Source organism: Balaenoptera borealis (assembly GCF_965194805.1).
Source record: "Balaenoptera borealis genome assembly, chromosome: 4".
NCBI lineage: Eukaryota > Metazoa > Chordata > Mammalia > Artiodactyla > Balaenopteridae > Balaenoptera > Balaenoptera borealis.
The window spans coordinates 148,735,692-148,749,243 of record NC_138861.1 but is presented as its reverse complement, the minus strand read 5'-3'; the positions used below and the strand labels follow the sequence as shown (position 1 = coordinate 148,749,243).

The following is a 13,552-nucleotide window of genomic DNA, read 5'->3' as shown; positions in this document are numbered from 1 at the left end:
AGATTTAACTTTAAAGGCAGGTTCTGATAGGTTCCGAGGAGGAAGATGGCACCAGAGTGGAACCTGAGGCAAAGAAGTTGGGGAGATGAACATGAAAAGCCATTTTGTCTTTCTTTAATTCTTTCTTTGCCTCAGTTAATTTAATTATGGTATTTTATAGAAAGTCCATTTTAAACTCTTGATAATGTTTGGAAGCCTCAAAATACCAATCAAAATAGGCATCCAATTCAGTTTGACTCTTTCCAAGCCATGGCTATCTAACACAGTTTTAAGAAAGTTAAGTTTGGGGAGTTCAAAAGTTCCTCATAACGGCCGTTGATGTGTAACCGAGCAGGACCCTATGGGGCCTTCCTGGGACACACCCGCCCCCATGTCCCCCACCTGTCTCTTGTTTGTAGAAAAACTTTAGCCTCATAGGCCTTCCCCCCATTCCAAAGAATAAATTTAATCACAGAAGTGAGAAAATGTAGAGAAAGGAAAACAGTCAAGCAAGACAAAATAATAATGGTTTAGCCATTAAACAAAGTCAAGGACCTTTTGTTCCTCCTCAAGGGCTATAGATAATATTCTGAGCCATGTCCTTTGAGCTGTTTTGCAGATACAGAACACCCCACCAGGTGGAAGAAGTTAACTGTATGCTTCTCATAATCACGTAGACCCCAGAGCAGTTGAAACAGGAAGGTTGACGATGTTGACTCCTAGTTACTTCACCACCAACCAATCAGAAGAATGTCCACCAGCTGATCACAAACTCCCGCAACCTGCCTCCCTCCCTCTGTCTTCAAAAACCTTTCCCTGAAAACCTTTGGGGAGTTCGGGTCTTTTAAGCACCAGCTGCCCTAGACTCCTTGCTTGGCCCTGCAATAAACGCTGCAGTTTCCTTCACCATGACCCGGTGTGCGTAGATTGGCTTTACTGCGTGGGCAAGCAAACCCAAGTTTAGTTCGGTCACAGATATTTTAAATTACTGTTGGTTAAATCAGTCAATTTAGTTAGAAATGCACATAGGAGGGACTGCATTTTCTGAAGATAAAATTGGCTGGGGGAATTGGCGGTCCAGTGGTTAGGATTCCACACTTCCACTGCAGGGGGCATGGGTTTGATCCCTGGTCAGGGAACTAAGATCCCACAAGCTGCGCAGCCAAAAAAAAAAAAATTGGCTGGGGTCCCTGAATGGGGGGTGCTCTCAAAACATTTAGATAACTGGAATCCCATTTTTCAGAGGTTTTTCTCTAGAGCATAAAATAATAATAATAGTTCTTCGCCTGCAGGCCGAATACCAACACAGTTCCAATAGGAACCACCCAGTTCCAAAAGGAGTGGGATCGAAGGCTGTCACAGTTCCAGTAGAAACAGCCTGATTTCAAGAGTCAGGCCAGGAACTTCCCTGGTGGCACAGCATTTAAGAATCTGCCTGCCAATGCAGGGGACACAGTTTCAATCCCTGGTCCGGGAAGATCCCACATGCCAAGGAGCAACTAAGCCCGTGCGCCACAACTACTGAGCCTAAGCGCCATAACTACTGAAGGCCGCGTGCCTAGAGCCCATGCTCTGCAACAAGAGAAGCCACCGCAATGAGAAGCCCGCACACCACAATGAAGAGTAGCCCCCTCTCACCGCAACTACAGAAAGCCCACACGCAGCAACGAAGACCCAATGCAGCTATAAATAAATAAATAAATAAATACATGTATTAAAGAAAAAAAAAAAAAGTCAGGCCAAAGTGCCAAACGAGTAGTTACAGACAAAGCAAGGCCTTAACAGAAAGGACAAAGCCTTTAAACAGATCCCGAACAAGGCCTGGAGAGCTTCAAAACACAGAAAGAACGGACTCAAATCCAAAAGAAACTTACCCTCAAACTCCAGGGTCAGAGAGAAAGCAGTGAGCTCCTTGGGCTCTGTGGGTTCCGCACCTGTTTGCTCATCAGCCTCTGAGTTGCCCTGGGACCTCCATATAATGTTAACCCAAAACATGAAACTGCCAGTTATTTTTACCAGCAAAACCAGTTTATTTGGGAGCAACAGAGAATTGCAACTCAGGACATGCAACCTGGCAAACTACATGCAGGTGCAATAAAGCAAAGAAGAGGAAACTCTTTTATAGAGGAAAAGGGGAAGCTGGGAGGGGCTGTTCTAAACAAAGAGTCCATTGGAGGAAACTGGGAGATCAAAGCATAGCTGCTTTTCATTGGCTGGGTTGTGACAGCCTCTCACTGGCTGTGTTGCAGGGCAAGGAGAAAATCTTTCTTCCTCCTGCTGGTGGTAAAGTAGTGTCGCTTCCTGCAGGAGACTCAGGATTCATCTCTTCCCTTGCGATCTGTATGGATGTCCAGTGGTTTGCACTTGAGAGCTCCCGCTTCTGGCCTTCTGACTCCCGTTTAGTGAGGTTTCCCTTTATTAATTTTCACACTACCTCCTTAGAAATCCAATTCATCTCGGGGACTTCCCTGGTGGTCCAGTGGTTGAGACTCCGTGCTCCTAATTCAGGGGGCATGGGTTCAATCCCTGGTTGGGGAACTAGGATCCCGCATGCTGCATGGTGCAGCCAAAAAAATAAATAAATAAAACAGTGGCTATGTAAATCAGCCATACTTAAATAAGAATAAAAATAATAAATTAAAAAAAAAAGAAATCCAATTCATCTCTCTTCTTTGCTGCATTTTCTTCTTGGGTTCCCTCTTTGACAGCCTTATAAGATTAAAAATAAAAGACTTTCACCATCAGCTTCCCCATATCCATTATATTTAGCAGACTGTTAAATGATTTCCATTAGCCCAAATCACAAATAGGTGAAGTCCACTTGTTTTTAGCAAGTTCAACATCCACACAAAGATGGGGCGATTTGGATGTAATTTTTTTAAACTTTTGGCTGCATTGGTTCTTAGTTGCGGTGCTCGGGCTTCTCTCTAGTTGTGGCACGCGGGCTCCAGAGGGCGCAGGTTCAGTAGTTGCAGTGCCCGGGCTTAGTTCCCCCACCAGGGATCGAACCCGAGTCCCCTGCATTGGAAGGCAAATTCTTAACCATTGGACCACCAGGGAAGCCCCTGGATGTAATTTTATAGAAGGACTTCTTAGTGTGTAACACCGCCTTCCAGCTTCTGGGGTACCAGAGCCTAGTGTGGAGCAGGAAACAGGGTTCCCATCAAGACACCCTATCCACCGAGCAGAACCATCTGTGGGGCAAGTGCTCTCAGGACTGGCCCTGGACCAGCTCCTGGGAGACAGCCCCTAAGCCCCGGGAATATCCTGCCTGGCAAGAGTATCTTTGCTCACCTGGAGGCCTTGGGTCACATCAGACAGTCTGTGCTAGCAGTGTGATCTATGGCAGGGGCTGTGGACCACGACATATCATCGTGACCTCTGGAGGGGCTGGAGGTTGAGTAGCCAGGGCCAGTCACCCCAGCGCTCCCCACCGACATCAAGGCCGGGTGAGCTCCCCGGGCTGGCAGCTGGGTGATATGGCTGAAAACCTAGGGGTGAGCCCGGCAGCTGCACCCAGCCTGCGCCAGGCTGGCCTGGGCCCTCTGTGTTTGGTTGGTGACCGAGTATGCTTCCTGCCACCTCTGCTCTTGTCCCCCTGCCCTCTTGCAGCTTGAAATGTTTCTCCCGTGAGGTCGTGGATCCCCCTTCGTCCAGATTTCCTGGCCAGCAGCAGGCATTCTATGACACGATGCATCCTCTGAGCAGCAACGTGGATCCTCTCTGCAGTGGGGGGGAGTGGCCCCCCAGAAAGGCGTGTCCACGTCCTAACCCCCAGAACCTGTGAATGGGACCTTATGTGGAAAGAGTCTTTGCAGATGGGATTTAATTTGAGGATCCCAAAATGAGATCATCCTGGATTATCTGGATGGGCCCTAAATCCAATGACACGTGTCCTTATAAGGGAACGGAGAGGAGAAGCCCAGACACACAGAGAAGAAGGCCATGAGAAGACAGTCATGGAGTGATGCGGCCACAAAGCACAGACGCGGGCAGACACCAGAAGCTCAACCGGCACGGTCTGCTCTGCCCGCCTCGGGCCCACTTGTGAGCTCCACCGCCTGGGCGTGCCACCCCTCCCCACTCTGTCTAGAGCCCTGCTGAGAATGACAGCTCAAGAGCCCCCCATCACCCAGTGTCCCAGAGGAGGCCATCCTTCCTCCGCCCACAGCTCCCCACGCGCCCCTGGATCCCAGGTGCCCTGTGCCCACGTCACAGGGTGTGACCCTGAAAGAGGGAGGGGCCTCGGCCTCAGTGCTACTGGCTTTGTTTACCGTTTTGTATTGTTTTGACCTGATGCGTGGGACCTTCGCGCATCGGAAAGTGGCGACAGACTATGGGGTGGGCGCGTGGGTCACGCTGAGATCGGGGGCACAGAAGGAGGGGTGGCGCGCCCAGGGGGTGGGCCTCATGGAACTGACCGTGCTGGGTCAGCTCCCAGAAGAGAGGCCCTCCCAGGCCCAGCGTTCCTGCCCCCGTCCACCGGCTCACCATCCCCACAGCACCCCAGGGCTCCCCAGGTCCCGCTCAGCAGGGAGACTGCACTAGGGGCAGGCGGGGTCCCCGCCGCACCCACCCTTTCACGTCCCTCCCCCCTCCTCTGACCCCCGCCAGGACTCCCAGCTCTACCCCTACCACTCTTGCCAGCTTTTGTCCAGAGAGGTCGGGACAGGCAGGTGACCTGTCACTGGACACCAAAAGGGAGGAGGGAGCCGCGCAGGATCTGGGGAAGGAAACTTCTAGGCAAGGGGACGGCCAGGGCAAGGCCTCGGCGGCCAGTGCTGGGCCTGATCAAGGGCCGGCCGGTGGGGAGCAAGCAGGAGGGGCGTGGGAGGGACCAGACAGGGCGGGCATTAGGCCTGGGTCTTGCCCAAAGCCCTCCGCAAGCCGTGTGCACACAGGGGTCCGTCGTCTCACTCCCGCTCTCCCGACCCCGGCTCCAGAGGGAAGCTTCTTCTCCTTGTCCTGCTGATGGAACCAGGACAGCAGGGGAAGGACACGGAGGTCGCCCCAGTGCTGTGTCTGAGCAGCTTGCAGTGACCGTCTCATTTGCCCCTGAGAGGCCGGTAAGAGAGAGGAAATGCCGGCCGCTTAAGAGTCTAGGCCCCTGAAGCCGAGCTGGGTGAGGCACCGTCGGTGGCGTGAGCCAGAGGCGGCCTCTTGCTTCTGTCCCCTCAGCCCCTTCTGTGCACGTGACCTCTCTGACTTCACCCCCTCTCCCCGTCAGTGGGCATGGGCGGTGGAGACTCAGCAGGGAGAGCCGGAGCCCTGAGAGCACAGGACCCTCAGGGTGGGTACGGGCCCTGGGAGGGCCCTCCGGCCACCTGACCTCTGGCCACACTGCCCAGGGGCCCACCAACGGCCCACTTGGAGGAACGACCCCTGACCAGGTGCCCACAGTCGTTTATTGACTGAATGATCAGAATGCAAATTCTGAGGGATTCCTATTCGGTTCCGGTGGGCGCAGGTGCCTCAGGACAGTCGGGCTCCTGGGCAGAGCTCAGGGGCATCTGACACCAAGGAAGGGGCCGGGCACAGCGGAAGAGACCCGGGGCCGCGCTCCTCTGGGCCGCCTCCTTCCTGAGACCACGCTCCAGGGCCCCAGGATGCCTGGGGCAGCACCCTCAGCCCCGGGGGTGGGAAGGGGCCCTCCCGCGAGTGTCCACAAGGGGGTGATGTGGCCCAGCACTTCCAGGGGCCGGCGGACTGGGGCCCCGAGCCTTAGACAGAACCAGAGTGCGTGTGAACACCCCTCCCCAACGCCTGAGCACTGGGGCCCGCACCCCAACTCCTGGCTGCGGCTGGGCACTCGGAATCCGCCCCTGCCGGCCCCGAACCTCTCCTCATGCCACTCAACAATCTGGTTCATCTCCAAGCTCACCTCAGAGGTAGAGACACCGACCTCCTCTCCCTGGTGGGCCCAGGTGCACTAGGGGGAGAATTTGACCTCGGTCCTGTTGATCTAAAGTGTGGTTCAGAACTTACGGTTACCGGGGAGAGGGCGGGGGAGGGCTGTTTAGGAAGTTTGGGATCGACATGTACACACAGCTTTATTTATTTATCTTTAAACTTTTTATTTTATATTGGGGTATAGTCGATTACCAATGTTGTGATAGTTTCAGGTGCACGGAAAAGCGACTCGGCCTTACATATACATGTATCCATTCTCCCCCAAACTCCCCTCCCATCCGGGCTGCCACATAACGTTGAGCGGAGTTCCCTGTGCTACCCAGTAGGTCCTTGTTGGTTATCCATCTTAAATATAGCACACACTACCAACAAGGACCTACTGGATAGCGCAGGGAACTCTGTTCAATATTATGTAACAACCTAAATGGGAAAAGAATTTGAAAGAGAATAGATACATGTATATGTGTAACTGAACCACTTTGCTGTACACCTGAAACTAACACAACATTGTTAGTCAACTATGCTCTAATATAAAATAAAAAGGTTAAAAGATATATATTAAAAAAATAAAGTGTGGTTCAATCCAGAAGCTTCCATGGCTCTAAAGCGGTGTCCAGACCTTGTTAAGAAACATTCCCTGGGGTGTTCCCTGGTGGCGCAGTGGTTAAGAATCTGCCTGCTAGGACTTCCCTGGTGGCACAGTGGTTAGGAATCCGCCTGCCAATGCAGGATACACGGGTTCGATCCCTGGTCCGGGAAGATCCCACATGAAACTAAGCCCTTGCACCACAACTACTGAGCCTGCGCTCTACAGTCTGCGAGCCACAACTACTGAAGCCTGTGTGCCACAACTACTGAAGCCCGTGCGCCACAACTACTGAAGCCCGTGCGCCACAACTACTGAAGCCCGTGCGCCTAGAGCCCGTGCTCCGCAACAAGAGAAGCCACCACAATGAGAAGACTGCGCACCGCAACAAAGAGCAGCCCCCTCTCAGCAACTAGAGAAAGCCAGCGCACAGCAACGAAGACCCAACGCAGCCAAAAATTAAGTAAATGAATAAATAAATTAATTAAAATTTTAAAAAAAGAAAGAAACAGGCCCTGGCACACCACCCCCCTCCCCTGCTCCTCCCTCCAGGATGGTGTCTAGGAGGATTGGGAGGGGAACTCACGGGTCCCAAGGCCTTGGGGAAGGCGGCCCCTGCCGTGGCGCAGACCCTGGGTGAGCTGGTTGATGTTGACTGTTCTCCATGGTGATGACACTTGTCCTCCCGATTGCAGGCGTCCTCTGCCCTGGACCCCACTCTGCCTTCCTCTGCCCATGCCCTCCCTCTATGGGAGGGGTCCATATGGTCATTCAGAGCCTGCGCTTCACTACTAGACCACCCTCTGGGGGCCGGGACGTGGAATTCCCTGGGCAAATGGCCCTGGGCAGACCTCGTCCCCAGCTCTGTCACACTGAAGGCAGATTACACCGCTGGTTGTGTGGCCCTGGTGAGCTGTAGACAGAGCTCAGCAGGGAGCTGGGGTGGACACTTTGGGGGTGTAGAGCGGGGAGCCTGAAGGTCGCAGAACAGGGCCCGCTCTCCTGCTCTGTTGGAGGTTCAGGCAAAGAACTCACGGAGCCCAAGACTGTGAACCCAGACCTGGCCTTCCAGGGTGCTGCAAGCTGGATTTGCCGTCGAGCAAGGAGAGAGTGTGTCTAGTTCGTGGTTTAGAGCTTGACGTGTAGCTCTGAAATATTTAAACACGGGGACCGTGGGTCTCCCTGGGCAGCCTGGCAGGACACGCCTCTGACACTTCCCTCCCCTCAGCTGTCCTCTCTCCTCCCACAATCCGTGACCTTTTGCTTCCCTGACGCTCTGCTACCGAGAGCATCCCGGCCACACCACGGGAGAAGTCTTCGTTCTGCCCTGGCTCAGCTGTGGCTGCACTAAAGGGGGCGAGAAAGGAGCGTGAACAGTTACTCCCCAGGCCTTGGCAGGCCCGGGGCTGCTGTCTCGCGGCACGCCCTGGGTTTGGAGCACTTGCTCCCTCCTCAGCAGGCTAAGAGGGATGGTGGTGCTGGAACAGAGGTTGGTGGTAACGTGAAGTAGGGCCTTTGAGCAAGGACTTGCAGGACGCGAAGGAGCGAGGAATGCAGCTTCTGGGGGAAGAGCGTTCCAGGCAGAGGGAACAGCTGTGGAGAGGCCCGGGACTCGGCCTGCTGTTGCTGGCCTTCCGGATGCAGGAAGAGCCGAAGGATGTGGCAATCCCTAGGAGCTGGGAAAGGCAAGAGCCTCCGGAAGGAATGCAGCCCTGCAGACACCTTGATTTCAACCCGTGCCAGACTTCTGCCTTCCAGAACTGTAAGATAATAAATTTGTGTTGGTTTAAGCCACTGAGTCTGACGTAATTATTACAGCAGCCAGAGGAAACATATACAGACCAGGGCGGGGTGAGAGGGAAATTGGAGGAGGACCTGGGGTCATGGGCCTGAGCGAGGAGGAGGGTAGCGCCTGCCCTCGCCTGGGGCGGGGGAGTGGGGCAGGGGGAGGGGGGGTGCGTAGCCACCTTGCCAGCTCTCACTTGCAAAATGAATGAATGTTTAGGCGCTCAGTAAATATGTATGTCATGCATGGTTGAATAATGATTTGATGAGGCTGACCTGGGACCCCCAGTCTCAAGGGGTAGCTGGGAGAGGGGGGACGGGAGAGGATCTTGCCAGCCTCTGGAGCTCAAGCAAGCTCTAGTGGCCCCTGCAGGATTGGGGCTCCCTCCGTTTTTGTCCTTTCTAGCCAGCATGATGGGCATCCCCGGGCTGGGCCGCAGGGTAACCCCAGCTCTGCGGGAGCAGCCCAGTGAAGGTGTGGCCTGCCCCCTCCTGCTGCCTTCCCCCCGCAGCCAGCCTCCTAGCCGGGTCCTGCAGGCCCCGCCCTGCCCAGCACATGCACTATATCCCTGAGAGCCCTCCTGGGATCATCACTTTTCTCTATCTTGCTCCATTTTCCAGACACGTTTAGTGCTGGGACATCTTCCCGGACCCTCTGGCCCTGGAGAGAGGATTCAGGAAGGTTCTAAGCCTTCCTATGGGAGCAGAGGGGCCTGCACAGCCCCACCTTGGGCCAAGAAGCCAACTCTTGGGACCCTCAGTCTGCCCTTCCAGCCCTGGGCAGTAGGAGTCTTCTAAGGGGGGTGAGCAAGGCAGGGCTCTCCCAGTCAGGGTCCCCAGGGCCAGGAGAAGAAGTGAGGACCCCAGCGGGGGCACTTGCAGGCTGGGCACCTTTGGCAGCCTCCAGCGGTGGGTGGGTATGGGACGTGGCAACTGAGGATGGGCAGGGCAGGAAACCAGCACAGCCCTGGAGCGGGGAGCCTTGACAAATCTCTCCCCTCTCTGGCCTCATTGTTTGCATCTGTTCAATGGAGAGAAGCCGTGTGCAGCCTGCTTTTATAATTTATTAAACACACTTGTATCGAGGGCCTACAATGTGACTAGTGGCCCCTGCTCCCAAAAGAGGCCATCCCATCCGGATGAGAGTAATGTGCCTATAAACTGGAGGTGACCTCACCTGCGAGGGTGATGGCCACCAGAGCTCCCAGCGCCATGGTCCCTGGGCTACATGGTGATGGTGGCTCTTAGGGTTTTTTTTTTTTTTAACAAAGCTTCTTTCTTTTTTTAAATTAATTTATTTAATTTGTTTATTTCTGGCTGCGTTGGGTCTTTGTTGCTGCGCACTGGCTTTTTCTAGTTGCAGCGAGCGGGGACTACTCTTGGTTGCGGTGCGTGGGCTTCTCATTACGGTGGCTTCTCGTGTTGCGGAGCACAGGCTTTAGGCGTGCGGGCTTCAGTAGTTGTGGCACGCGGACTCAATAGTTATGGCTCGCGGGCTCTAGAGCACAGGCTCAGCAGTTGTGGCACACGGGCTTAGTTGCTCCACGGCATGTGGGATCTTCCCGGACCAGGGCTCGAACCCTGCATTGACAGGCGGATTCTTAACCACTGTGTCACCAGGGAAGCCCGGCTCTTAGGTCTTTGTTGCCTCTGTTCCTTGTTGGAGCCATTTTCCTCCTCCCAGGAGCCACCCACCCACACAGGGGAATGTCTGTATTTCATTCCCAGACAGAGCCTCTTTCTTGGCTATCAGCAAGGGTATTGGCTGATATTCGAGGTGTCAACTGATAACCAAGCTGTTACCTGTCAACTCTGGTGTTGAGTGACAGCAAAGTGTTACCTTTGAGTTAAGATGTTTGATGTTAAAGCTTAATGCTGATTGGAGTTATCGATAACAAAGAGATTTTTGAAGACAGAGTCTGACGAGGGCAGGCAAACCCAGGGAGGGAAGCTCTTAGGGTGGCGAGTCAGGTCACAGCAGGCTGGGCTCCCCGTGCTTGCTGAGGCTCCCGGTGAAGCTCCTCCCTGGGTGTAAAGTCCCTTCTGGCGGGAGCAGCCCAGGAAAATACCGTCCTAATGAGCACATGGGGAGCTGGGGCTCAGAGGGAGAGACTAACTCTAGCCTTGGTGACCCCAGGGTAGAGGCAGAGCTCCCCATGTCCCCGTGACCCCAGCGCCTCACACTCCCCTGGAAAAGGCTCAGAATTGATGGCCCTGGGAGCCTCTATAAGTGTGAGTGAAACGGACCCGAAATGAGCAGGGCTGGCTGGAAACAGGGCAGAGAGCCAGATCCTCCCACAGCCCTCATCCACAGCCAGGCCGCGCACTGAAGGCTTCTTCCCTGGGTGGGCCAACAGAGGGACTCTGGACTGGCGGACATCAGTGCACATTTACATAACGCTGAGACACCAGCTGTGTCCCAGCCACCCACCCTCAGTGTCCAGAACCCTGGAAACCAGGTCTCGCCTCGAGACAGGATGTCAGAGGGGTTTTCTTGGGGGAACCTGATCATCCAGGAGATCCTACCAGGTCACCGCTTGATAAAGCTCACAGCCAACGGACCCAACCCTCCAGCCTGAGCAGCCAGCCAGTTTGAGCAGACGTCTGAGGGACCCCTGTAACATGGAAGATCGGGATAAAACAAACAAGGAAAACGGGAACTGGGAGGAAACAGAGATGGCTGGGAGAAGACGACTTAGAAAAACTGTCGTTAATATCCCCAGGAAGAAAAGAGAAAATGTTGTACTCATGAAACAAAAACCGGGTGCTATAAAGAAGGAACGTTACAGAATATAAAGAGCTCTTGGAAATTAAGAATGCAATCATGGAGGGCTTCCCTGGTGGCACAGTGGTTAAGAATCTGCCTGCCAGTGTAGGGGACACGGATTCGAGCCCTGGTCCAGGAAGGTCCCACATGCCGGAGAGCAACTAAGCCCGTGCGCCACAACTACTGAGCCTGTGCTCTAGAGCCTGCGAGCCACAACTACTGAGCCCGCGTGGCTAGGGCCCGTGCTCCGCAACAAGAAAAGCCACTGTAATGAGAAGCCCGTGCACCGCAACGAAGAGTAGGCCCCGCTCATCGCAACTAGAGAAAAGCCCGTGCGCAGCAACGAAGACCCATCACGGCCAAAAAAAAAAATACAATCATGGAAATTGAAAACTCAGCAGAAGCGTTGGAAGATGAGGTTAAGGAAGTCTTGCAGAAAGCAGAGCAAAAAGCTGGGGGAAAAAAGTTGAAAATAAGAGAAAAACAGGAGAGGGAGGTATTAGAGAACTGGTCTAGGAGATCTGACGTCTATACAATAGGAGTTCTAGAAAGAGAACTGGAGGGAAGAAAACAATCAAAGAAACAGTGGAAAAGATTTCACAGAAATTTGGGACTCCCCTGGCAGTCCAGTGGTCAGACTCCATGCTTTCACCACCGAGGGCCTGGAATCGATCCCTGGTCGGGGAACTAAGATCCCACAAGCCATGTGGCCAAAAAAAAAAAAAAAAAAGATTTCACAGAAATTAAACCTGAGTTTCCAGATTGAAAGGAGCCACTGAATGCTCAGATCCAAACATGAAAATAGATGCACAGTAAAGGCACAGCAAAGGGGAATTTCAGAACACTGGACACAAAGAGAAAAGAAAAGACCGTACAAGCGTCCAGAGAGAAATGACAGGTGACATACAAATGACTAAGATCAGAATGGCTTCAGACTTCTCACAGCTGGAAGGTGATGGATAAAATCTCTCAGTTCTGAAGCTAAATGCTTTCTAAGCTAGAATGCTATACTCAGCCAAACTATTCATTAAGAGTGAGGGTAGGTTGAGGTAAGATGGCGGGCTCGCGGTGAGTCGCAGTCAAGAAGCAGATTTTAAAAGCAGTTTCTCTTCAAATCATCTTTCATACCACCTGATAAGCATCTTGATTCACCATGGCATTGGCAGCAGTAAAATGGGCGATATCAAGCAGAACTATCTTGAAATATTTATTTCCAATTCAAAATGGAGCCTTATATTGTGTTTGTCATAAAACTACGTATTCTTCTCTTCCAGATGACTATAATTGCAAAGTAGAGCTTGCTTTGACATCTGATGGCAGGACAATAGTATGCTATCACCCTTCTGTGGACATTCCATATGAACACACAAAACCTATCCCTCGGCCAGATCCTGTGCAGAATAATGAAGAAACACATGATCTGGTGCTGAAAACCAGATTAGAAGAAAAAGGTGAACACTTAGAGCAAGGACCCATGATAGAACAACTTAGCAAAATGTTCTTTACTACTAAGCACCGTTGGTATCCTTGTGGACAGTATCATAGATGTCGTAGGAAACTGAATCCTCCAAAAGACAGATGATATTGAGGTTTTCAGGAATCAAAGAGAAATGTTATCCTGCGTCTCATTTGCCATTTGAGAAAATACAATTGGGTATATTCACTAATATGTTATATAGTAAAATAATAAAATGTCTTCTCATTAAAAAAAAAAAAAGAGTGAGGGTAGAAGAAAGATATTTTCAGAACGATAAGGTCTCAAAAAGTTTACGTCCCTGCACCCTTTCTCAGGAAGCCACTTGGCGTGTTCCACCAAACAGGGGGAGGAAAGCAAGAAAGAGGAAGTCGTGGGAAGCAGGAAGCAGGGGATTCTGCCGCAGAGCGAAGGATGAAGGGGACTTCAGGGTTCTGGTGAGGTGGTCCCAGACTGCAGGCTGTGCCCCAGCTGAGAAAGCAGAGTCTATTTCCAGGTGATAGAATACCTGATACACCGGGATGCCCCTGGGGAGATTTGAACTTTTGGCAGAATTTGGAGTTGAATTAGTATTGAGAATTAAGCAAAATAAAAAAGATGACATTAACTCCAGGGAAACGAGAAGTTGAGCAAGAAAGGAACAGTTATCATGATACATTATGTGGCTCAGACATGAACAGTGTTTATGTAGTATCATGAAGATGTCAACCATGGCCGTTGATCTGAACAAAATGAAGGTATGATGATTTTGGAGGTCAGGAAGTCGCAATGTAAGTGTGTGGTCTGGGGATACAGAGGTGAAACCAAAAGAGTGAGTTAAAAGTTGCATTGGAAAATGAGGGTTGGGGGGCGGCTGTGTTTTGTAAGAAGGCTTGTAAAACTCGCTCTTTAAATTGCATGCATGTATAACTCTGATAATGAGTAGAAACTAAATTTAAAACACACACCCTTGGGACTGCCCTGGCGGTCCAGTGGTTAGGGCTCCGTGCTTCCACTGCTGGGGACCCAGGTTCGATAACTATCCTGCAAGCTGCATGGCAAAAAAAAAACA

At 52.2% G+C, this 13,552-nt stretch overlaps 1 pseudogene across 1 annotated transcript; it reads left to right on the top strand.

Moving 5' to 3' along the window:
* The first annotated feature begins 12,052 nt into the window (after nt 1-12,052).
* On the top strand, nt 12,053-13,552 carry LOC309627423 (large ribosomal subunit protein mL42 pseudogene; annotated as a pseudogene). Its single transcript has one exon. The product of its transcript is annotated as a large ribosomal subunit protein mL42 pseudogene (transcript).